General features: G+C 44.2%; 1 protein-coding gene across 3 annotated transcripts in view; it reads right to left on the reverse strand.

The window, feature by feature from the left end:
* The window catches only part of TSC22D2 (TSC22 domain family member 2), a 78,448-nt gene that overhangs the window by 28,660 nt on the left and 22,572 nt on the right, over positions 1-27,216 (reverse strand). The window lies entirely within an intron of this gene.

Consider the following 27,216-nt stretch of genomic DNA (forward strand, 5'->3'; position numbering starts at 1 on the left):
CATATTCATGACTGTAATCGGCGGCCCCATGCGACCGCATACAGTAGAAGGTGCGGCCAGGACAGGAAGCAGCGACAGCCAACGAGGGAGCCGGGTGAGTTTTCAGAACAGCGGGGGGGCGCACAGGGGGTGGGGACATGGAGCTTTATTTTAAACACGAAATACCACTAAAAAAAAGGATTATTCATATCTTCTTTATAGCAAACGCTGCTGCACAGAAGATATGAATCGCGGCCTCAGCACCATGTGGGGGGGGGGGGGGGGAAACACAGCGCTTACTGGAGCGCTGTCTCCTGCATGGCACATGGAGAACGTCCGTGTGCGGTACGTGTTTTACACGGACCCATTGACTTTAATGGGTCCGTGTAATACGTGCGCTCCCACGAACACTGACATGTCTCCGTGTTTGGCACACGGAGACACGGTCGGCAAAAAATCAATGACATCTGCACAGATGCATTGATTTTAATGTGTCTACGTGTGTCAGTGGCTCCGGTACGTGAGGAAACTGTCACCTCACGTACCGGAGCCACTGACGTGTGAAACCGGCCTAAGGGAACAAAATGGAATGGGCTCCTGCGCAATTTTCTGCGCCAGAGGGGGAAAGCGTCCGGCCGGGGGCCTTATATTTGTAGCATGGGAAGGGGGTAATACCTATGGCCCCCTTCCCAGGCTACGAATATTAGCCCGCAGCTGCCTGCGTAGCCTTTACTGGCTATTAAAATAGGGGGACCTCCCCCCAAAAAAATGATGTGGGGTCCCGCTATATTTTATTGAGAGAAAGGCTACGCAGACAGCTGCGGGCTGATATTCATAGCCTAGAGAGGGGCCAGAAAAAAGTATTTTAATTTTATTCATTTCACCATACTTACAAACAAGCCTAATTCCTGCAACGCCCTCAATCGCCTGCAAAAAATTAAAAATAAACCAACCATATACTTCCTTTCTGCCGTAGTCCAATTAATAAAGACGTCCGACGACGATCTCCCCTATAGAACAGTGACATTGGGTGATGTCACTGCTCTATAGGCCTCCAGTGATACTCTGCAGGAGACAATGGCTCCTGCAGTGCTTTACTGAAGAGGTTACTTTAGTTCATTGCTCTCACTTTATGGCAATGCTGTGTGGGAATTTTCCCACGCAGCAGTGCCGCAAGTGAGAGTATAATCTATACTCACAAAGGCGGAGGGATACAGTGCGAAGGATACCTTCAGTCATTGTATCGCTGGAGCCCCTGGAGAGCGGTTGCATCAGCTGATGCAGCAGTTCTCCACGGGAGATCGTCGTGGGACACTCTTATTAATTGGATTACTGCGGATCAGGGAGTATATTGTTGGTTTATTTTACTATTTTTTACAGGTGATCAATGGCTTCGGAATCAAGGTGATTGGTGTGTATATGTTGTATGTATGTATGTATGTATGTATGTATGTATGTATGTATGTATGTATGTATGTATGTGTGTATGTATGTGTGTATGTATGTATGTGTGTATGTATGTGTGTATGTATGTGTGTATGTATGTGTGTATGTATGTGTGTATGTATGTGTGTATGTATGTGTGTATGTATGTGTGTATGTATGTGTGTATGTATGTGTGTATGTATGTGTGTATGTATGTGTGTATGTATGTGTGTTTTTTTTTTTTACATTCAACACATTAGCCAGATGATGGGACTACTACTGTCCCATCATTGGCTAATGTGTCAATCACTGTCACTGTAGCAGGCATAGCCAGATGGGACTTTTATTCCCATCGGATGATACACACACACACACACACACAGCACCGCAGACCCCCGGCAGACACCGGCGCACCCACAGATAGCCCGCAGACCCACAGACAGCCCCGCCGAACCCCCACACACAGTTCCCTCCTCCCGATCTGCATTTCATCAATAGCTAAACCGCAGATCTTTATTACATCTGTGGTTTTGCTGCGGATGTGCCTGATTCAATGCAAGTCAATGGGTGCAGAAACGCTGCAGATCCGCAAAAATAATTGAAATGCTGCGGAAAAAACACCGCTGCGTTTCCGTGCATTTTCGCAGCATGTGCACAGCGGATTTGGTTTTCCATAGGTTAACATGCTACTGTAAAACGCATGGAAAACTGCTGAAGATCCGCGAGAAAATCCGCAACGTGTGCACATAGCCCAAGTATTCCACGCATACAGAAAAAAAAAAAATTACCCTTCCCAAACCAGCACTGCGATGCATGGTAGTCATGTGAGCACTGCAGCCAATCAGCAGCCACTGTCTGAAGGTCATGTGACTGCTGGAAAACCCAGCACCAACAATCACAGGAATAGCGCTGGTTTGAGAGGTGCAGTTTAAAGTGGTTATTCACAACTAGGTCACTTTCTGACTATACATTCCGCTTAAAGAGAATCTGTCACCAAGTTTTTACTAACCCATCTGAGAGCAGCGTGATGTAGAGAAATACAAAAGCGCAATAGGGTCTTATCTTGGTTAAACATTTAATGAATAAAGGCAAAACTGCTCACCTTGTAAGGTTATGTGAGACAACACTTAAAGGGAACCTGTCACCAGGAATAACGCTGTGAACCTGCAGATACCAGGGAGAATAAAGATCGTTTTCTCCCTGCTGCATTCAGCTATGTGCAGGCGCCGGACAGCATCATAACACTATTAACCTGCAGACTAACCCCATATCTGCAGGTTAACAGGTTCCCTTTATTAAAGAGCCTAAAGACCAGATGCAGCAGCTTCCATGGAATATCAAATAAAGGGAACCGGATCGGAAGTGTTTCAGCGTTGGAGTTATGACAAGTCCACCAGACTCCTTCCTCAGGACTACCATGCAAAAAAGAAAAATGTATAGTAGTCCTGAAGGAGTCTGGAATCTGAAACACTGACAATAAACCTGCAATTTTATCTATTACTACTTGTGTCATAACTCAAGTGCGTGCGGAGACACTTCCAATCCGATCAGCAGGATGTAGAGACAAAGACAAGGATTCCAGTGATGTGTCACTTACTGAGCTGCTTGTTGTCATTTTGATACAATCACGTTTATCCGCTGCAGATCTAGTAGTACTCCGAATGTTGAGCTCTGTGCATTGGCAGCTTTTTGCCTATCAGCGATGGGGCAGGGTTATACACATGACTACCTGGCAGCAGGTTTACTAGTCCTCTAACGAAAATCACTTACCAGAAGATCTTAAAATTACACTAAGCAGCCCAGTAAGTGATACATCCCAGTAAGTGATACATAGCTGGAATCAGGCTCTCTACATTATGCTGCTCTCAGTTTAGGTGGGAAAAACCTGGCGACAGATTAAAAAGCCCATGTGTAGATAAACTGAGGGGGACAAGACTATTCAAAAACTGTTTACATGGGAAAATCTGCTGACCACCTTATAAACGTGACGCATTTGCTTGACTTTTCAGTGAGCCAGAACATGAAGCCTATGGAGTACTTCTATATTAGATTTATCTTAGTCAAAACGCAGTTGTTTTTTTACCAACAGAAGAAAACTGGTATGATGAACTAGGAAAAGTACAGAGAATGATCAAATCCAGTCATCCTAATATAGTGTATAACCAACTACTGCTGAAAGCCATACCATACACCAATACACTAGATCCAATAGAGCAAAGTGTAGAGGCAAGAGGCACAAATACCATTTTATTACATTTACTTAGGGACTCGTTCTCTGAAGGTTAATATCCTAATCGGAGAGTGAGGTAATATTTACACGTGTCACAAGATTTGAGAACAATTGCATGAGTCATTCAACAATGGTACTGACCTAGAAATCCTGACTCCAACCCCCGACTCGTACAGTTGTGTTGACTCACCCAATCACAACGCCATCCAGGAGTTTAGTTTACCAAGACAAATGACCTGATCAAGCAAGTTGTCTGGTCTCCGGCCAAAATAGTTCTCAGGTTACATTTATAGGATCGCCAAAGCCTGGAAATATATTTTAAGAGTGACTAAACTTTCAAGAATTGTTTTCTTTTGTGCTGGCCCTCAACTGTTACAGATTGGTGGGGTCAGGGTCCTTCAGTCCTCACAGACCTTGCTTGGACCCAAGAAGAAAACAAAAGGCTGACAGCACTCACTAACTGGGGCGCCCGTCCAAGTCCAGGGAACCATCCAGGACCATCGAAGATTCAAGTGATAAAGTAACAGCGCTCCATCCAGGTGTGTAGTACAAAAAGTAGAATTTATTTTGCCATATTACAGCAACGTTTCGACCCTAAAGGTCATTATCAAGACCCCGGCCTTACTCAAACTATACAGTATTTCAGGGAAAACACTTGAAAAGTGTCCTGGGGTGAGGTGACCGATTACAGGTCAACGATGTCTGTCCTTACTGGCTTCTCCCCACCTAGAGTGAGGGTCTCATCGTATGTATATAGGGAGAGCGCAGACAAATTAAAGGGAAACAGTCATGTCCTTTTTGTGTTTTACACTTCCCCTAGTGCAGGGCTGGGGAATCTTTTTTCTGCCAAGGGCCATTTGGATATTTATACCATCCTTCGGGGGCCGTATAAACTCCACCCACAAAGTACATCCTGACTGGCACTGGTGTCAGGACATAATCTTTCATTGCATGCCCTTCAGTGCCCTTCCTTCCTGACGAAGGAATAATTCCGAAACGCGCGTCGGGCGCCCGCAGGTTCAGGACCCTATACAACCCCAGGTATTTGTAGCGGCGATAATACTGCAGCACTATACCGCTGTCAGTGGACATTTGTCCATTATCTTCACACTGATCCAGGCACTAGGCACGGAGGCACTTTTATGATATATGGTGCTAATTATATATATAAAAATATCTTCTGATATGGTGCACTTGCTCTTCTTTTTTTAGAATCTCCTTTCTCACGGTTTTGATTTAGTTTATAGCTGCTATTGCGTATTTTGCACACTATTATGAAATAATGGCATGATTTTTCACAGATATAATGTTCAATAATTGATTTTCTTTACTTTGTTTTTTATTGCACTTTTTGCACTTTATTAAGCACACAGTGCGATCAAATGAAGATATAAGGGATTTTTTATATATATATTATTTTTATATATATATTGGGGAACAATACTGTATATGGGTATTTTTTATCTTGCTCCTGCGGTGGTTTCATATACATGTTTATATAAATTTTATAATATTTACAAGTTTTTTATATATATTTTTTAATATTTTTGCCAATTCTAGAAATAAAGGCTTATTCAAACGATTCCCAAAGCTTCAAAACTTTCTGGTGGTTTTCTGTATTTAAGGTGGTTTCAGCTCTAGTGATCAGTAGTGAACACTGTGTGTGTGCTAACAGAGCAAGAAAAAAAAATAATGAGCCGGTTGTAATCAAATACACCTCCCTGCCCAAGAATATGGTCCCTGAGAATCTGACCGGGGCCTGATGAAAGGTCATCGAGGGCCGTTAATGGCCCTGGGGCCTGAAGTTCCCCACCCCTGCCCTAGTGTGTTAGTTATGCAATGTGCTTCACCAACAAGAAAAGCTCCCAGTAGATATGTGTATAAACACTTGATATCATTAGTAGATTGCATCACATACTTACAGTCATAGCGGTGGCGCTATTTACCGGTTCAGTCAGTCCTGTTTAAAATGATTAAAACCCACCACATTGTGACTGACTGCCATGATTGACCTGATGGTCGAAACGCGTTCGCGTTGACCACCTGGGACCCCCATCTCTTTTTTGCAAATGTCTGCATTTTAAAACGTTTCCAATAAATTGACTTTTTAGAAGATCCATGCTGGAGATTATTTTTCCTCTTTCATTGCTGGCTCTGGACTACGCCCTTGACCAAGGCGGCTCCGTGCGTGGACATTATTGCACTGCTGAGGGATTGGTGAGCTGACTTATTTTCTCCCCCTTTTTTCCTTTTTCCCTATTTTTGAATTATATAAAGGAGCTTTTCTTTGAGAAAACAATGTTGTGATGCACAGTGCGTCACTTACACACTAGAGGCAGTATAACACACAAGGAGGAGATGACCGTTTCCCTTTAGGTGAGCCAGGATGACCATGATTTTGGCAGTATGAATTGGTGTCAGACTGACTAAACTGGTTCTACAGTTTCAGAAAACTAGTCCCACGGCTGCAGTTTTTGCCTTAACCCCTTTCTGCCAGCTGACGGAATAGTACGTCAGCTGGCAGATCCCCTGCTTTAAGGTGGGCTCCGGCGGTGAGCTCACCTTAAAGCCGCGACATGTCAGCTGTTTTGTACAGCTGACATGTGCGCGCAATGAGCGCGAGCGGAATCGCGATCCGCCCGCGCCCATTAACTAGTTAGCGCTTGACGACGGCATTTAACTAGCGCTCCCAGCCGCGCGGCCGGAAGTGCTCGCACTGCTGACCCCAGTCACATGATCGGGGGTCAGCGGTGCATTGCCATAACAACCAGAGGTCTCCTTGAGACCTCTATGGTTGTTGATGGCCGACTGCTTTGAGCGCCACCCTGTGGTCGGCGCTCAAAGTACACCTGCCTTTCTGCTACAGAGAGGTGATCTGTATTTCACCTCTATGTAGCAGAGGCGATCGTGTAGTGCATGCTTCTAGCTTCCTATGGAGGCTATTGAAGCATGCCAAAATTAAGAAAAAAAAGTGTTTAAAAATATTAAAAAAATTAAAAATATATAAAAAGTTCAAATCACCCCCCTTTCGCCCCAATCAAAATAAAACAATTAAAAAAAAAATTAAACCTACACACATTTGGTATCGCTGTGTTCAGAATCGCCCGATCAATAAAAACCAAGGATTAACCTGACCGCTAAATGGCATAGCGAGAAAAAAAAATCAAAACGCCAAAATTAAGTTTTTTGGTCGCCGCGACATTGCATTAAAATGCAATAACGGGCGATCAAAAGAATGTATCTACACCAAAATGGTATCATTAAAAACGCAAGCTCGGCACGCAAAAAATAAGCCCTCATCTGACCCCAGATCACGAAAATTGGAGACGCTACGGGTATCGGAAAATCGCGCAATTTTTTTATTTTTTTTTTTTAGCAAACTTTGGAATTTTTTTTCACCACTTAGATAAAAAATAACCTAGACATGTTAGGTGTCTATGAACTCGTAATGACCTGGAGAATCATGATGGCAGGTCAGTTTTAGCATTTGATGAACCTAGCAAAAAAGCCAAACAAAAAACAAGTGTGAGATTGCACTTTTTTGCAATTTCATCGCACTTGGAATTTTTTTCCTGTTTTCTGTTACACGGCATGGTAAAAGCAATGGTATCGTTCAAAAGTACATCTCGTCCCGCAAAAAATAAGCCCTCACATGGCCATATCGACGGAAAAATAAAAAAGTTATGGCTCTGGGAAGGAGGGGAGCGAAAAACGAAAAAGCTCCGGGGGTGAAGGGGTTAAACAAAAAAAACAACCTCACAAAACCCACAAACAGAACCGACCTCCTTACTCACCGTGATGGGTCCTGAGCAGAGTCTCGGCGGCTGCTTCATATCTATCATTGCTACTACCATCACATCAGCACTGCTGCAGCCAGTCACCGAGCATTTGGCTGCAGGAAAATAACAGGCAGCTGGCAGCACTGGTGGAGAGCTGGCACTGGATCCAGAGGGTAGAGACAAGCACAAACCCCTTACCACCCTCCAAAAAAAAATTAAACACAAACACACTCAATCGAGCAGCAGGAGTAATGTAAGAGCAAACACTGGCCACTTTTGACCTGCGAGAGGTCGTCTTGAAATGCCCAGTTGACCTCTGACAACAGCATTTATACTCCACAGTAATGGCGGCATTTCATTCATTTTGCACAATTTCACAGCTCTTCATTTTTTTTCTCTATTTTCCAGTATATTTAATGCTGTCATTCAACACTACAACTCATCCCCCCCCCCCAAAAAAAAAGCTCTCATGGCTAAATATAGATATGGAGGGTGGGGGAGGAGGTTTTTTTTTTTTTTTTTTTTTTGAAAGGAGGAAAGAATAAACATGCAAAAAAGGAAAATCATCCAGTCCATAAAGGGTTAAGCACAAAAAGATCAGGCATATTACATCCAGCTGCCCGATCCCTCTTTCTGGATGAAAAACGTGAGACACAAGAAGGATGGCACTGTTGGGTTTTGACGTCAGGATGCCCCCCCCCCCCCAACACATTAGATGGTTGACAGCTCCCACTGTAACTGGCAGGTAAGGCTACATTAATTGCTGCTCAGCCCATATTGAGGGTATGTGCACACGTTCAGGTTTTTTCGCGCTTTTTTTGCATTTTTTCAAGATAAAAACGCTACAAAAATGCATTAAAAACGCATACATATGCATCCTATCATTTAGAATGCATTCTGCTATTTTTGTGCACATTGTGCGTTTTTTTTTCGCGAAAAAAAGCATCGCGTAAAAAAAACGCAGCATGTTCATTAGTTTTGCGGATTTTTCGCGTTTTTCCCGCTATTCTATACATTGGGAAAAACGCAAAAAAACACTCACAAAAACGCACAAAAAACACATAAGGCTACTTTCACACTAGCGTCGGGCTCGGCTAGCGTTGTCTCCGCCGCACAACGGGGGCAGCGGATGCATTTTTCCAGCGCATCCGCTGCCCCATTGTGAGGTGCGGGGAAGTGGGGGCGGAGTTTTTTGCTCCCGGCGGACCGCCACAACACGGCGCAACCGTCTCACGACGGTTGCGACGTGTGGCAATCCGTCGCAATGCGTCACTAATGTTAGTCAATGGAGAAAAAAAACGCATCCTGCAAGCACTTTTGCAGGATGCGTTTTTTCTGCAAAACGACGCATTGTGACGGATTGCAGTTAACGCTAGTGTGAAAGTAGCCTAACACACGCATGCGGATTTCTGGCAGAAATGTCCGGTTTTTGTCAGGAAATTTCTGCAAGAAAGTCTGACGTGTGCACATAGCCTGAAGCAAATAAGAGGTGATCTGCAATACCCGACAGCCCAAGTGTGGGAATAGTGTACGTGGAGGTAAACTGGTAATTTTTATATAGACGTTTCAGTCTATAACCTTGTCAGCAATATTTATAGGGAACCTATTAAGGAGATCTATAGTAAAAACACACGTGGTCAAAATTGCTGGTACCCCTCGTTTAATGACAGAAAAACCCACAATGGTCACAAAAATAACTTGAATCTGACAAAAGTAATAAATAAAAGATCTATGAAAATGAACAAATGAAAGTCAGACATTTTTTTTTTTACATCCTGTGGAAGCATGGTTGAAAAACAAACACCTCATGAAAGGCCTGGACAGAAATGATGGTACCCATGAAAATAATGTTAAATCACGGTGTGTCCACTAACTAGCATCACAGGTGTCTACAATCTTGGAATCAGTGAGTGGCCTGTATATAGGGCTACAGATACACACCATGTCACCAAACAGCACAGTGAGTATCACACTCAACATGGACCAGAGGAGCGAAGGAAAGAGTTGTCTCAGGAGATTAGAAAGAAAATTATAGACAAACATGTTAAAGGTAAAAGTAATAAGACCATCTCCAAGCAGCTTGATGTTCCTGTGACTACAGTTGCACATATTCAGAAATGTAAGATCCATGGGACTGTAGCCAACCTCCCTGGATGTGGCCGCATGAGGAAAATTGATGACAAATCAAAGACGGATAATACAAATGGTAACAAAAGAACCAAGAAAAACTTCTAAACAGATTAAAGGTGAACTTCAAGCTCAAGGAACATCAGTGTCAGATCGCACCATCCATCGTTGTTTGAGCCAAAGTGGACTTTATGGGAGACAACTGAAGAGGACACCATTGTTGAAAAAATAAAAAATAAAGCCAGACTGGAATTTGCCAAACTACATGTTGACAAGCCTCAAAGCTTCCGGGAGAATGTCCTATGGACAGATGAGACAAAAATGGAACTTTTTGGCAAGGCACATCAGCTCTATGTCCACATGCGGAGAAATGAAGCATATCAAGAAAGGAACACTGTCCCTACTACGAAACATGGAGGAGGCTCTTACGTTCTGGGGCTGCTTTGCTGCATCTGGCACAGGGTGTCTCGAATCTGTGCAGGGTACAATGAAAGCTCAAGACTATCAAGGCATTCTAAAGAGAAATGTGCTGCCCAGTGTCAGAAAGCTTGGTCTCAGTTGCAAGTCATGGGTCTTGCAACAAAATAATGACCCAAAACACACAGCTAAAAACACCCAAGAATGGCAAAGAGGAAAACATTGGACTATTCTGAAGTGGCCTTCTATGAGCCCTGATCTAAATCTTATTGAGCATCTTTGGAAAGAGCTGAAACATGCTGTCTGGAAAAGGCAACCTTCAAACACGAGACAACTGGAGCAGTTGGCTGTTGAGGAGCGGGCCGAAATACCTGTCGAGAGGTGCAGAAGTCTCACGGAGTTACAGGAATCGTTTGATTGCAGTGATTGCCTCAAATGGTTGTGCAACATAATATGAAGTTAAAAGGTAACATCATTTCTGTCCAGGCCTATTTCATGAGTTATTTATTTTTTTAAATTCTGTGGAAGCATGGTTGAAAAGAAATGTTTTTTTGTTAATTTTCATAGATCCTTTATACAGTGGGGCAAAAAAGTATTTAGTCATTCAGCAATAGTGCAAGTTCCACCACTTAAGATGAGAGGCGTCTGTAATTTACATCATAGGTAGACCTCAACTATGGGAGACAAACTGAAAAAAAAAAAATCCAGAAAATCACTCTGTTTTTTTATCATTTTATTTGCATATTATGGTGGAAAATAAGTATTTGGTCAGAAACAAACAATCAAGATTTCTGGCTCTCACAGACCTGTAACTTCTTCTTTAAGAGTCTCCTCTTTCCTCCACTCATTACCTGTAGTAATGGCACCTGTTTAAACTTGTTATCAGTATAAAAAGACACCTGTGCACACCCTCAAACAGTCTGACTCCAAACTCCACTATGGTGAAGACCAAAGAGCTGTCAAAGGACACCAGAAACAAAATTGTAGCCCTGCACCAGGCTGGGAAGACTGAATCTGCAATAGCCAACCAGCTTGGAGTGAAGAAATCAACAGTGGGAGCAATAGTTAGAAAATGGAAGACATTCAAGACCACTGATAATCTCCCTCGATCTGGGGCTCCACGCAAAATCCCACCCCGTGGGGTCAGAATGATCACAAGAACGGTGAGCAAAAATCCCAGAACCACGAGGGGGGACCTAGTGAATGAACTGCAGAGAGCTGGGACCAATGTAACAAGGCCTACCATAAGTAACACACTACGCCACCATGGACTCAGATCCTGCAGTGCCAGACGTGTCCCACTGCTTAAGCCAGTACATGTCCGGGCCCGTCTGAAGTTTGCTAGAGAGCATTTGGATGATCCAGAGGAGTTTTGGGAGAATGTCCTATGGTCTGATGAAACCAAACTGGAACTGTTTGGTAGAAACACAACTTGTCGTGTTTGATGGATGCAACTCAGTATTCTTTTTCCTCCAAACACCATACCTACTGTAAAGCATGGTGGTGGAAACATGCTTTGGGGCCGTTTCTCTGCAAAGGGGCCAGGACGACTGATCCGGGTACATGAAAGAATGAATGGGGCCATGTATCGTGAGATTTTGAGTGCAAACCTCCTTCCATCAGCAAGGGCATTGAAGATGAAACGTGGCTGGGTCTTTCAACATGACAATGATCCAAAGCACACCGCCAGGGCAACGAAGGAGTGGCTTCGCAAGAAGCATTTCAAGGTCCTGGAGTGGCCTAGCCAGTCTCCAGATCTCAACCCTATAGAAAACCTTTGGAGGGAGTTGAAAGTCCCTGTTGCCAAGCGAAAAGCCAAAAACATCACTGCTCTAGAGGAGATCTGCATGGAGGAATGGGCCAACATACCAACAGTGTGTGGCAACCTTGTGAAGACTTAAGGTACCGTCACACTAGGCGATATCGCCAGCAATCCGTGACGTTGCAGCGACCTGGATGGCGATATCGCTGTATTTGACACGCAGCAGCGATCTGGATCCCGCTGTGAAATTGCTGGTCGCTGCTAGAAGGTCTGCACATTATTTGGTCGCTAGGTCGCCGTGTATCGCCGTGTTTGACAGCAAAAGCGACGATACCAGCGATATTTTACACTGGTAACCAGGGTAAACATCGGGTTACTAAGCGCAGGGCCGCGCTTAGTAACCCGATGTTTACCCTGGTTACCAGCGTAAAAGTTAAAAAAACAAACAGTACATACTCACCTGCGCGTCCCCCAGCCTCTGCTTCCTGACACTAAAGCGCCGGCCCTAAACTGAAAGTGAAAGCAACAGCGGTGACGTCACCGCTGTGCTGTTAGGGCCGGAGCTCAGTCAGCGTCAGGATGCAGAGGCTGGGGGACGCGCAGGTGAGCATGTACTGTTTGTTTTTTTAACTTTTACGCTGGTAACCAGGGTAAACATCGGGTTACTAAGCGCGGCCCTGCGCTTAGCAACCCGATGTTTACCCTGGTTACCCGGGGACCTCGGCATCGCTGGTCGCTGGAGAGCGGTCTGTGTGACAGCTCTCCAGCGACCACACAGCGACGCTGCAGCGATCGGCATTGCTGTCGCTATCGCTGCAGCGTCGCTTAGTGTGACGGTACCTTTACAGAAAACGTTTGACCTCTGTCATTGCCAACAAAGGATATATTACAAAGTATTGAGATGAAATTTTGTTTCTGACCAAATACTTATTTTCCACCATAATATGCAAATAAAATGATAAAAAAAACAGACAATGTGATTTTCTGGATTTTTATTTCTCAGTTTGTCTCCCATAGTTGAGGTCTACCTATGATGTAAATTACAGACGCCTCATCTTTTTAAGTGGTGGAACTTGCACTATTGCTGAATGACTAAATACTTTTTTGCCCCACTGTATATTATTACTTGTGTCAGATTCAAGTTATTTCTGTGATCATTGTGGGTTTTCTGTCATTAAACGAGGGGTACCAACAATTTTGACCAACGAAATCACTCGTTTCTTTTCTGGTATCGTGCTCACAGTAGCATTATTAAAGCTGGGTATATTATTTATTATTATAGCACCATGTATTCCATGGCACTTTACATGTGGGGAGGGAGGCATACAAACTAAATAGCTGTCAGTCGAACGACACTTCGATCGTTCAGCTGACAGTCAGGAGGAGAAGTCTGAGTCTTCATTCACGCCGCTATAGGCACGATACCCACGGACTGCAAGGATGGGTGATGGCGCTCCCAGATTACTCTGGGTACAAGTATTATTACAAAGACTGCTGAAATAGTTACAATAAAAGTCAAAATGTTATTAGATTAGTTCCATTTAATAGAAGCTTACTTTCCATTTCAATGGCCAAGTGGAAAATAGTTTGCTTTCGAAGCCTCTTAACGTTCTGATAAGAGATCTTATGTCCAAATAGCATATAATGTTATCTGAAAATAGACCTAAAGGAAAAATACTGCAGAGGAACCTGATCTACATTATGTACGTTAGCAACAAGTCATTGTGACCTTAGATAAGTTCCATCCACCCACACAATCATCACAGCAGGATGCGCTTGTCTCCGAGCCATAAATCTCCGGTAACACTAGTGCAATTGGTGTCACCTCCTATTCCAGATCATTTGTTACACAACTAAGGGCCTGTGCATACTTTGCAGATGTTGCTTTTTCTGTGCAGATTTGTAGCAAAACCTGAAGGGTTGTAAAAGAATCCTTAAGGCCCCGTCTCACATAGCGATTTACCAACGATCACGACCAGCGATACGACCTGGCCGTGATCGTTGGTAAGTCGCTGTGTGGTCGCTGGGGAGCTGTCACACAGACAGCTCTCTCCAGCGACCAACGATCAGGGGAACGACTTCGGCATCGTTGAAACTGTCTTCAACGATGCCGAAGTCCCCCCTGCAGCACCCGGGTAACCAGGGTAAACATCGGGTTACTAAGCGCAGGGCCGCGCTTAGTAACCCGATATTTACCCTGGTTACCAAAAAAAACAAACAGTACATACTCGCCTTTCGGTGTCCAGGTCCCTTGCCGTCTGCTTCCTGCTCTGACTGAGCCGCCGTACAGTGAGAGCAGAGCGCAGCGGTGACGTCACTGCTGTGCTCTCACTTCTCACTGTACGGCCGGCAGTCAGTCAGAGCAGGAAGCAGACGGCAAGGGACCTGACGGACATCAGAAGGCGAGTATGTATTGTTTGTTTTTTTTACATTTACGCTGGTAACCAGGGTAAACATCGGGTTACTAAGCGCGGCCCTGCGCTTAGTAACCCGATGTGTACCCTGGTTACCAGTGAAGACATCGCTGGATCGGTGTCACACACACCGATTCAGCGATGTCAGCGGGACCTCAACGACCAAAAAAAGGTCCAGGCCATTCCGACACGACCAGCGATCTCGCAGCAGGGGCCTGATCGCTGGTACGTGTCACACATAGCGAGATCGCTATGGAGGTCGCTGTTGCGTCACAAAACTTGTGACTCAGCAGCGATCTCGCTAGCGATCTCGCTATGTGAGACGGGGCCTTTAGGGTACCGTCTCACAGTGGCACTTTTGTCGCTACGACGGTACGATCCGTGACGTTCCAGCGATATCCATACGATATCGCTGTGTCTGACACGCAGCAGCGATCAGGGACCCTGCTGAGAATCGTACGTCGTAGCAGATCGTTTGGAACTTTCTTTCGTCGCTGGATCTCCCGCTGTCATCGTTGGATCGTTGTGTGTGACACCGATCCAACGATGCGTTCGCTTGTAACCAGGGTAAACATCGGGTTACTAAGCGCAGGGCCACGCTTAGTAACCCGATGTTTACCCTGGTTACCGTCGTAAATGTAAAAAAAAAACAAACAGTACATACTCACATTCCGGTGTCCGTCAGGTCCCTTGCCGTCACCGCTGTGCTCTGCTTTCACTTGACGGCCGGCAGTCAGTCAGTGCGGGAAGCAGACGGCAAGGGACCTGACGGACACCGGAATGTGAGTATGTACTGTTTTTTTTTTTTGTTTTTTTTTTACATTTACGACGGTAACCAGAGTAAACATCGGGTTACTAAGCGCGGCCCTGCGCTTAGTAACCCGATGTTTACCCTGGTTACCCGGGGACCTCGGCATCGTTGGTCGCTGGAGAGCTGTCTGTGTGACAGCTCCCCAGCGATCACACAACGACTTACCAACGATCACGGCCAGGTCGTATCGCTGGTCGTGATCGTTGGTAAATCGTTTTGTGAGACGGTACCTTAAGTCATGCACACATTGCTTATTTGTGACTTGCAGATTTGGGTCACACAAATCTATAGCATGCCAATTCTTTCAGCATTTTGCTGTAGATTTCACTCATGCCAATGAGGGGGTGGGACTCTGCACCAATAAAACATGTAAAAAACACAGCAAAAACAGTTGTGTTTTTTTCCTGCTAGAGATGCACAAATGACGCAAACATTTCTGCACTAAATACTTTAATGTGTGCGCATACCCTAACAGAGCCATAGCCTGAGAAACACTGCCTTAGGCCAGGTTCATATTGCGTTGGTGCAGTCCATTCAACGCAAGCGTTAAACGGACTGCACCAACACTACTGCCTTTTAACCCCTTCACCCCCAAGGGTGGTTTGCACTTTAATGACCGGGCCAATTTTTACAATTCTGACCACTGTCCCTTTATGAGGTTATAACTCTGGAACGCTTTAACGGATCTTGGCGATTCAAACATTGTTTTCTCGTGACATATTGTACTTCATGATAGTGGTAAAATTTCTTCGATATAACTTGCGTTTATTTGTGAAAAAAACGAATATTTGGCGAAAATTTTGAAAATTTCGCAATTTTCCAACTTTTAATTTTTATGCCCTTAAATCACAGACATATGTCACACAAAATACTTAATAAGTAACATTTCCCACATGTCTACTTTACATGAGCACAATTTTGGAACCAACATTTTTTTTTTGTGACGGAGTTATAAGGGTTAAAAGTTGACCAGCAATTTCTCATTTTTACAACACCATTTTTTTTTAGGGACCACATCTCATTTGAAGTAATTTTGAGGGGTCTATATGATAGAAAATACCCAAGTGTGACACCATTCTAAAAACTGCACCCCTCAAGGTACTCAAAACCACTTTCAAAAAGTTTATTAACCCTTCAGGTGTTTCACAGGAATTTTTGGAATGTTTAAATAAAAATAAACATTTAACTTTTTTTCACACAAAATTTATTTCAGCTCCAATTTGTTTTATTTTACCAAGGGTAACAGGAGAAAATAGACCCCAAAATTTGTTGTACAATTTGTCCTGAGTACGCTGATACCCCATATGTGGGGGTAAACCACTGTTTGGGCGCATGGCAGAGCTCGGAAGGAAAGGAGCGCCATTTGACTTTTCAATGCAAAATTGACTGGAATTGAGATGGGACGCCATGTTGCATTTGGAGAGCCCCTGATGTGCCTAAACATTGAAACCCCCCACAAGTGACACCATTTTGGAAAGTAGACCCCCTAAGGATCTTATCTAGATGTGTGTTGAGCACTTTGACCCAACAAGTGCTTCACAGAAGTTTATAATGCAGAGCCGTAAAAATAAAAAATCATATTTTTTCACAAAAATGATCTTTTCGCCCCCATTTTTTTATTTCCCCAAGGGTAAGAGAAGAAATTAGACCACAAAAGTTGTTGTGCAATTTGTCCTGAGTACGACGATACCCCATATGTGGGGGTAAACCACTGTTTGGGTGCATAGCAGAGCTCGGAAGGGAAGGAGCGCTATTTTACTTTTCAATGCAAAATTGACTGGAATTAAGATGGGATGCCATGTTGCGTTTGGAGAGCCCCTGATGTGCCTAAACATTAAAACCCCCCACAAGTGACACCATTTTGGAAAGTAGACCCCCTAAGGAACTTATCTAGATGTGTTTTGAGAGCTTTGAACCCCCAAGTGTTTCACTACAGTTTATAACGCAGAGCCGTGAAAATAAAAATTCTTTTTTTTTTTCACAAAAATGATTTTTAGCCCCCAGTTTTGTATTTTCACAAGGGTATCAGGATAAATTGGACCCCAAAAGTTGTTGTCCAGTTTGTCCTGAGTACGCTGATACCCCATATGTGGGGGGGGGAACCACTGTTTGGGTGCATGACAGAGCTCGGAAGGGAAGGAGCGCCATTTGGAATGCAGACTTAAATGGATTGGTCTGCAGGCGTCACGTTGCATTTGCAGAGCCCCTGATGTACCCAAACAGTACAAACCCCCCACAAGTGACCCCATATCGGAAACTAGACCCCCCAAGGAACTTATCTAGATGTGTTGTGAGAACTTTGAACCCCCAAGTGTTTCACTACAGTTTACAACGCAGAGCCGTGAAAATAAAAAATCTTTTTTTTCCCACAAAACTTATTTTTTGGCCCCCAGTTTTGTATTTTCCCAAGGGTAGCAGGAGAACTTGGACCCCAAAAGATGATGTCCAATTTGTCCTGAGTACGCTGATACCCCATATGTTGGGGTAAACCCCTGTTTGGGCACACGGGAGAGCTCTGAAGGGAAGGAGCACTGTTTTCCTTTTTCAACGCAGAATTGGCTGGAATTCAGATCGGATGCCATGTCCCGTTTGGAGAGCCCCTGATGTGCCTAAACAGTGGAAACCCCCCAATTATAACTGAAACCCTAATCCAAACACACCCCTTACCCTAATCCCAACAGTAACCCTAACCACTCCTCTAACCCAGACACACCCAACCCTATTCCCAACCGTAAATGTAATCCAAACCCTAACCCTATCTTTAGCCCCAACCCTAACTGTAGCCCCAACCCTAGCCCGAGCAATAACCCTAGCCCTAACCCTAGCCCTAACCCTAGCCCTAACCCTAGCCCTAACCCTAGCCCTAACCCTAGCCCTAACCCTAGCCCTAACCCTAGCCCTAACCCTAACCCTAGCCCTAACCCTAGCCCTAACCCTAGCCCTAACCCTAGCCCTAACCCTAACGGGAAAATGGAAATAAATACATTTTTTAATTTTTTAATTTTTCCCTAACTAAGGGGGTGATGAAGGGGGGTTTGATTTACTTTTATGATTGGCAGCCGTCACACACTGAAAGACGCTTTTCATTGCAAAAAATATTTTTTGCGTTACCACATTTTGAGAGCTGTAATTTTTCCATATTTGAGTCCACAGAGTCATGTGAGATCTTGTTTTTTGTGGGACGAGTTGACGTTTTTATTGGTAACATTTTCGGACACGTGACATTTTTTGATCGCTTTTTATTCCGATTTTTGTGAGGCAGAATGATCAAAAACCTGCTATTCATGAATTTCTTTTGGGGGAGGCGTTTATACCGTTCCGCGTTTGGTAAAATTGATAAAGCAGTTTTGTCGGGTCAGTACGATTACAGCGATCTCATTTATATCATTTTTTTATGTTTTGGCGCTTTTATACGATAAAAACTATTTTATAGAAAAAATAATTATTTTGGTATCGCTTTATTCTCAGGAGTATAACTTTTTTATTTTTTTGCTGATGATGCTGTATGGCGGCTCGTTTTTTGCGGGACAAGATGACGTTTTCAGCGGTACCATGGTTATTTATATCAGTCTTTTTGATCGCGTGTTATTCCACTTTTTGTTCGGCGGTATGATAATAAAGCGGTTTTTTTTTGCCTCGTTTTTTTTTTTTCTTACGGTGTTTACTGAAGGGGTTAACTAGTGGGGCAGTTTTATAGGTTGGGTCGTTACGGACGCGGCGATACTAAATATGTGTACTTTTATTGTTTTGTTTTTTATTTTATTTAGCAAAAGAAATGTATTTATGGGAATAATATTTTTTTTTTTTCTTTATTTAGGATATTTTTTTTATTTATTTTTTTACACATGTGGGGAATTTTTTTTTTAACTTTTTTACTTTGTCCCAGGGGGGGACATCACAGATCATTGATCTGGCAGTGTGCACAGCACTCTGCTGTGCAGGGCTGCAGGCTTACCAAGTGTCTGCTCTGAGCAGACACTCTGTAAGCCACCTCCCTCCCTGCAGGACCCGGATGCCGCGGCCATCTTGGATCCGGGACCTGCGGCGAGGAGGGAGGTAGGAGACCCTCGGAGCAACGCGATCACATCGCGTTGCTCCGGGGGTCTCAGGGAAGCCCGCAGGGAGCCCCCTCCCTGCGCGATGCTTCCCTATACCGCTGGTACACCGCGATCATGTTTGATCGCGGTGTGCCGGGGGTTAATGTGCCAGGGGCGGTCCGTGACCGCTCCTGGCACATAGTGCTGGATGTCAGCTGCGATATGCAGCTGACACCCGGCCGCGATCGGCCGTGCTCCCCCCGTGAGCGCGGCCGATCGCGTACTATCCCGTCGGTGGTCATACGGGCCCACCCCACCTCGACGGGATAGTACGTCAGATGTCAGGAAGGGGTTAAAGATCGCGTTATGCGATCGAGATAGCGCAGATGCTCCACCTACGCTAGCGGTGACGGACCCGGAAACGCTGTAGACCGCGTGCGAGGCTCCGTTACAGAATGATGGCACATCGCTAACGCATGCCGATTATGACATGCGTTAGCGATGCGCTACATAATGGCAGTCAATGGGTGCGCTAACGCATTCGTTACATTACGTTAGTGCCGCTGTGTAACAGATGCCGTCAGTGCTTTGACATTGACGCAATAGATATACTTAGCTATAGCGTGAGGTAGTCACCACTATTAATAAATCCTGAGGATAAACAGTATAAACTAGCTAGGAGGATAACCCTGTATTAAAACTTAAGTTTTAATAAATAACACAAAATAAACTCAGCCGACAAAAAAAAAAAAAAAAAAAAGAGTGCTCATGTGAACTAGTGCTCAGACAATAAAAATCGGTTGGATCTCACCAATGGTGGTAGAGCGGAATGCCTCTCCGATAATGGTAGACGTGTGGTCACCATAAATAACCTCCCAGTATCCTTAACCGGAGGTCCATCGTCCACATGTAGGGATAGGGGCTGGGTGTGGGGTATTTGCTTTCTTTCCTGTTAGACCCGTTCAAGCTCCTGTCCTCACAAGGACAGGCCCCAAGTGATCCCTAGCTATGGACTCCACCAAATTATGGACAGTAGCGGTTTCTCCCAACGCGTTTCATATCCAGTAACGGACACTCATCAGGGGAGCAGATATGCCAGTAAGGGCTGGCCAATAGTCCAATAGAGATAAGATAAAGAGTCCTTTTAAAAGCGGGGACCCGCAGTGGCTAGGTACCCATACTGCCGTCTGTATTAATGGTAGCAATCCTTACCCCCACTCACTCAATATGTGCCTAAATAGCTCGTAAATTCGGGCCTGCCCAAACAGCTGAGAGTAAAATTGCCCCCCCGCAAGCACCCATCAAAGATATCATACATGGGAGGGGGTTGGTGTGAAAATCATTATACTCACAGGAGACGCCGGTAACAGGGACGCCTAACCCACACACACACGTGTGAGTGGCTTGCGCTCCAGACGCTGGAACGCTTCCCGACCGGAAGTACCGTCGCCATTTGCGTGTGTCACTTCCGGTAGGGAACGGCGTCATCAAGCCACTTCTATTCATGGCTTGCGCTCCACACAGTGGAGCGATGGCCAGCCGGAAGTGCAGCCGCCATATTGTGGATGTCATTCCACCCTTCCATGCGCTCCAGACAGCGTGGCGTTTGCCAACCAGAAGTCCGGTCGCCATATTGTGGGTGTAAATTCTGGATCTCATAATATGCATATTGCTGTGACGCCCCCTCTATACGCTCCAGTGCTTAGCCGCATTTTAAAAGGGGAAGGCTACATAATAAAGCTAAGTACCATATATTGCATCGGTGACATTAGTATCCCATGGTAATAGACATACTTAAACACCATAATATATGCAAATTATACAGGTATAATGAAGTGTGGAACTATAAGATGGTACAGTTTCCAAACATTATAAATAGAGCGCATAATAGCGCTAGCTGAAGGAGTGCCCTCATAGTGCTAATACATTAAAGTCCGAGAATCGGACCTAAACAGTATGCGTATAGTGGCAGATTTACCCACGGTGGGCACAACCCACACATATTTCCTCACAGAAGACAGATAGAGGGGAATGTGGAAGGAGGAAGTGGAATGGGAAGAGGGAGGAAAAAAACCCATAAAAACAAACGTAGAATACAAGAGGCATAAAAATAACAGAACTGAGTTGTTAACAGACAATTGTCCCAATGCTCCCATTATTTCAACAACCCAGATGGGTTACGGAGTCAGAAAATAGAGAACTATGCCAAAAGAGAGACAGGTAGGTCTCTCCTGAATGTCACAATCAACCTAAGATACTTTGTTTCCTTTGACGGTCCCTTGCTAAATCGGTCCAAACTCACCGAAGCAGCAGATACCCAAATCCAAGTGGTAGATAAATAGATGTCGGAGAATATCCCATAAGGGATTAACTGGCAAGATGGAAGAGAAAAGATCCGTATCTTGTGGACAAAAAAAAAAAAAGGGGGGGGGGGGGAAGCGAGAAGGGGATGATTTGGGGGCCATGGAGCCCGGTAGGGTCACAGAAAACATGCATAGCTCAATTGGTCATTTAGACCCCGGGGGTGACACGAGTCCAGGGTAAAGATCCATTTTGCCTCTCTTAGTAGGAGTAGCCTATCCAGGTCCCCTCCCCTGGGAGGCGTGTTGACTTTGTCTATTCCCATGAAGCGTATCACTTTAGTGTCCCCCCCATGTACGCCATTGACGTGTCGGGCAATGGGGGTGTCCCTTTTGTTCCATATGTCACCCACATGTTCTAATATACGTTTTCGGAACTCCCTAATGGTCTTCCCGACATAGGTGACCCCACATGTGCAGATGGTCCTGTAGATAATGCCCCTCGTTTTACAGTTAATAAATTCCCTCAGTGGGAATGTTTCCTGCGTGTCCTCATTAAAAAATTCTTTCCCCCCTTGAATGAATGCACACGCGGTGCAGGTGCCACATTTGAAGCACCCCACAGGTTTTTTTAGGGAGCCAAGTCTCTTCTGGGAGTACTGAAATGGCTATGCACCAATCTGTCGCCCAAAGTTCTACATCTACGGTAGGTGATCAGTGGCTCCTCCCCACAGCATCCCTGAGATCCTCATCCATTTTCAGAATTCCCCAGTGGCGCCTCAAAATTTTCTTCACAGAGGGTGCGCCATTGTTATAGGTGGAGATCAGTCTGACCTTCTTATCTATCTCTCCCTCCCTAGTTGAGGGTGTAAGGAGAGATACCCGACACTGTTAGCAAATTGAAATGCTCTCCTTAGAACCCAGTCCGGATACCCCTTACTCAAAAATCTCTGTCTGAGATCATCCGCCTTTCTTTTAAAGTCCCCCTGATTGGACCAGTTTCTTCTCAGTCTCAGGGTACTGCCCCTTCGGAATGCACTTCCTCAGGGCATATGGATGCTGGCTATCCCACCTGAGCAGAGAGTTGGTTGCTGTGGGCTTTCCGTAGATGGTGGTTTGTAGGCTCCCCCCATCCTCAGACCTCATAATCAGGACATCTAAAAAAAGGTAGTTCCACCTCTTGTATCTCAAGAGGTGAACTTTAAACCAACCTCATTATGGTTCAATGAGGAAATGAATCTCCCAAAAGCTTCCTTCGTACCCTTCCACAGTATAAAGATGTTGTCTATATATCTGACCCAGAGGTCAATGGAGGCTACAAACTCCTCATGGGTTTCAGAGAAGGCGATCTGGTCCTCCCACCAGCCCAGGAACAAATTTGCATAGGTTGGCGCGCAGGGGTTGCCCATAGCGGTGCCCCCCTGAGCTGGTGGAGGACCTTACCATCAAAACAAAAGTAGTTATTCCTGAGTATGAAGTCGAGGAGGGTAACAACCAACTCATTGTGGGCCTGATATTGTCGCCCCCTTGTGCTGAGAAAATGTTGAACCCCTCAAATTCCACAATCATGAGGAATCGAGGAGTAAAGAGCCTCTACATCAATGCTCGCCAGAAGAGTACCCTGTTCCAAGGAGAGCCCCTCTATCCTACGGAGGAGATCCATCGTGTCCCTCACATAGGATGGAAGCGAGGTAACAAAAGGTCTAAGAACTTTGTCAATGTATATACCTATGTTCTGTCCAATGCTCCTTATGCTCCCTATTCCTGACACGATGGGTCTCCCCCTCAGTGGGTCCAATCCCTTGTGGACCTTTGGCAGGGCGTAGAAGGTAGCCATGACCGGGCACCGGGGAGGAGAAACGTGTACTCATCAATGATCAATTTATCAGACCTTGCTTTAAGCAATATAGTTTCCAGGTCACCTAAGGCATTTGGCAGTTGGATTACATGTCACACTAGCATATGTACTCTTATCATTCAGGAGTAAGTAACATGTCCTTATATTTTTCCGTCCCCATCACAACATTACTGCCCTTATCTGAGGGTTTCAGGACGATATCCTTACCCACCTCTAAAGGTCCTAAGGGCATCTATCTGTTCCTTATTAAGGTTGTGCCTTGATTGATTTTGGACCTGTTCCTTAATGTCGTTCGTACAGAGGTTCAAAAAGACGTCTATGGCTGATAGGTCCCCTCCCACAGGTGCCATCTTTTTACTTGGATTTTTCAATTGGGTAAAGGGGCCCTGCCCATAAGCAGTCTCTGGTAACCTATCCAATCCTGCCAGTAACCGTACATCCTGTAACATGTCGGGGGGTATGTGATGCTCCTGACATGTCTGTCTTGTTGCTTATAAAATTTGTGCCACCTGAGTTTCCTGACAAATTTAGATCCTTGATCATGTCAAATGTAACAAAATCTGTGCTGGGTACAAACGACAACCCCTTAGACAGAACAGCCATCTCAATGTGAACCCGGCCTTAATGAATATTCGCACAGAACATTTGCAGATGATATTTCGGCACAAAAAAAAAAAAAAAAACCAATGATGCCAGACAAAACGCACGTTTTTTCTGTGCATTTTGATATGGCGTGGGGATACTAAAGCAAGATCCCTGCACCTAATATTATACTTGCCACCCGCCATCTTCAGCATTTCCCACTGCTCTTCCGGTCCCGCGGCCATTTTGTGACTGCAACGTCTGACTGACCTGAAGGCAGAGGTAACTGTCACAAGCTCTCAATGCAAGTGTACGGGCTAGAAAGAGGATCTCAAACTTGCAAAGCGATCCAGCAAGGGGTTAACTGCTGGAGATCGACCAGAACAGCTCTGATAGAAGGTGAAGATGGATGCTGGTAAGTGCAAGACTAGTGGCAAGAACTTACATTACTGGCAGCACTACAGCGCTGAGGAAAAAAACAAAATAAGCTGGAGTGGAGTTAAGTGTATTTTTTTTTTTTTTAATTTTGCCAAAGTAATTTTTTTCAAATCACAATCTCTGAAAAAATAAATTTAATACAGAAATTTTGGCACTGGCGATTATCTAAAATCCCCCATACAGACTGAAGTTGAATGAACCAGACAGGATCAGCCAACGGTCTAAAATGTATGGGGGTCTCCCAAATCGCCTGATAGAACAAAAGGATAAACCGTTGGAAATCTCATGGAGATAAGCTGCTGCCAGAAAAGTCTGGCGGCGACTGTCACAGGAAACAGGATTATAGGCCGAGCAAAAAATATTTATGGAGAAGGGTCGAGTCCAGGAAGATGATAATGGTTCTGAAGACAGCCTTCTAATGTGTATGGGAGCTTTTAAAATCACACACAAAAAAACATGGAGTAATAGACTCTTTAGAAGTCTCATTATTATACAAGTGCTGCTCACTATATTAGAATGTCAAAGTTTTTCAGTTTTTTCAATACAAAAAGTGAAACTCATATAGTCATTACAAACAGAGTGATCTATTTCAAGTGTTTATTTCTGTTAATGCTGATGATTATGGCTTACAGTCAATGAAAACCCAAAAGTCATTATCTCAGTTAATTAGAATACTCTATATAACTAGCTTGAAAAATTATTTTAAAATCTGACATGTTAGCCTACTGAAATGTATGTTCAGTAAATGCACTAGATACTTGGTCGGGCCTCCTTTTGCATCAATTACTGCATCAATGCGGCATGGTATGGCGGCCATCAGTTTGTGGCACTGCTGAGGTGTTATGGAAGCCCAGGTTGCTTTGATAGCAGCCTTCAGCGCGTCTGCATTGTTGGGTCTGGTGTCTCATCTTCTTGACAATACCCCATAGATTGTCTATGGTGTTAAGGTCAGGCGAGTTTGCTGGCCAATCAAGCACAGTGATACATGTTGTTTTTAAACCAGGTATTGGTACTTGGCAGTGTGAAATCTCTGAAATCTCATGCACACTTTGCTTATCTTTTCCCTTGCAGATTTGATGCAGTTTCCAATCTACAGCAGTCATGTCGCTATATTTGCAGCATTTTTCATTGATTCTAAAGGATAGGGAAAAAACTGCATAAAAGTGGACTTTTTTTTAATGCAGCGTTTTTTCTGCAGAAACATCTGCAGCTAATATTTAACATGTGTACCCTTATGCTGCTAATGGACATGTGCTTTTCCTGAAACAGGGAGCCTAGGATGTGAAAATTGCAACTTAAAAAAAAAAAGTGGAAAAAGTCTAAATATATATAAATTTTTTTTTAAAAACTCATTAAAAAAACTTTATTGTTAAATATACTGTGTTTAACAGTCAATACAATAAAAGGCGTAGATGATGAATTTCGCTATAGAACAACTTCCAAGAAAATGAAGAAAAAAATAAAGCGTGCTTAAAGGGGTTGATCACATCTTTGTTAATGCAGTTTTCCTTACAAACTTGACAAGCACTTCTGCTCATGGCTGCTGGTGGAAAAGCGTGTCATCAGACCTGTTCATCAGCCTCCTTCAATTGAAAAGCAGCTTTATAATTGGAGGAGACTGATGGACAGGTTTTGTCACTTTACTGCATGGAAAACTGAATTAATAAGAAAATGGTCCATCCCCTAAAAAAAAAGAAAAAAAAAAAAAAAAAAAAAAATTGTACTAATGCTAATTGGAATTATTTTCACACGTTGGTGACTGGACTGCAATTAAGCCATATCACTACCAAAAGATGTGTCATGTAAAAGCAGAATGTGTATGCAGTTGCTATACTGCCTACGGTCCACTAGATGGCGTCATGAGCCATAAAACCATGGTAGATCGCAGTTTCCCTTGAACATGGACTACCACTGGGCAGAAGCAGTCAGGCTAGACCTACAGCAATGCACACATTAAGAGATTTGTGGAGAAAAATGATGTACGGTATTTAAAAAAAAAAAAAAAAAACACTGGTAAAGGTGGCAAAGATCAACACGCTGTAGGGAGGCTGGCTTCAGGCTATCGAATCTGCTTGCAAAGACATCCACTGTATTGGGCCGCGTCTCTAATGTGTTGCCTTTTTGGTGACTTGGTTTGGGCTTTTTTCACGGTTCCAAGTGAAAGCACGGAATCACACGATCACAAGGATTTGTAACATGGAAGTAGTCGGGAGAAACCTCAGACTTATTTAACCCCTTCCCTCTGCTGCCAATTGTTGTATTTTTACTTTATCCCTCTCCCTTTTTTAATAGCGATGACTTTTGCAGTGAGACATCAGGACTTTTTTGGCAGGACAGGGTGTAGTTCTGAATGACACTCTGTAGGGTAATTAAGTGAAAACAGCAAAAAAAATAAAATAAAAATACATATGCAGTGAAAAAGGGGAACGCCGCAATTTTGCCGTTTTTGGGGTTTATTTTTATAGCATTCATTGCGCATTAACCCCTTCATGACATACAGTTACATCAGATGTTGTGTCCTTGCCTTTGAGGGGGTTTCGCACGCCAAGCCTGAATCTTTCCCGGCAAATGATGGCTGATTTTATTAGCCATCATGTGACTAAGAACACTTAAGCACGTTCAGTATTTCACATCAGTATTCATAAGTCAAAACCAGGAGTGGGTGATAAATAGAGAAGTGGTGACATGTTTCTATCATACGTTATCTCAGATTGTTCCATGCCTAGTTTTGCCTTACAAATACGGAGATAAAAAAACCCAAAAACCTCACCAAATACTCAACAGCAACGGATGGAGCCCAAGTCTGTTCTGTTAAATGCCGCTGTCAATCTCGGACGGCAGCATTTACAGTGAGCCAGCAGGGGGCCGCATCATTCAATGCACCCACAATGTGATCACCGATGGGTTACCATAACAGCCAGGGGTCTCCTGAAGACTTCTGTGCTTGTCGTGACCATTCTCCTGTGAAAGCCAATGTTTAGCTGGTATTGATAGGAGGCAGAGATTGTCATTATACACAGTGGTGCCAAAAGCACAAAAATAGAAAATTCCAGGTTC

Source organism: Ranitomeya variabilis, chromosome 2 (assembly GCF_051348905.1).
Source record: "Ranitomeya variabilis isolate aRanVar5 chromosome 2, aRanVar5.hap1, whole genome shotgun sequence".
Taxonomy (NCBI): domain Eukaryota; kingdom Metazoa; phylum Chordata; class Amphibia; order Anura; family Dendrobatidae; genus Ranitomeya; species Ranitomeya variabilis.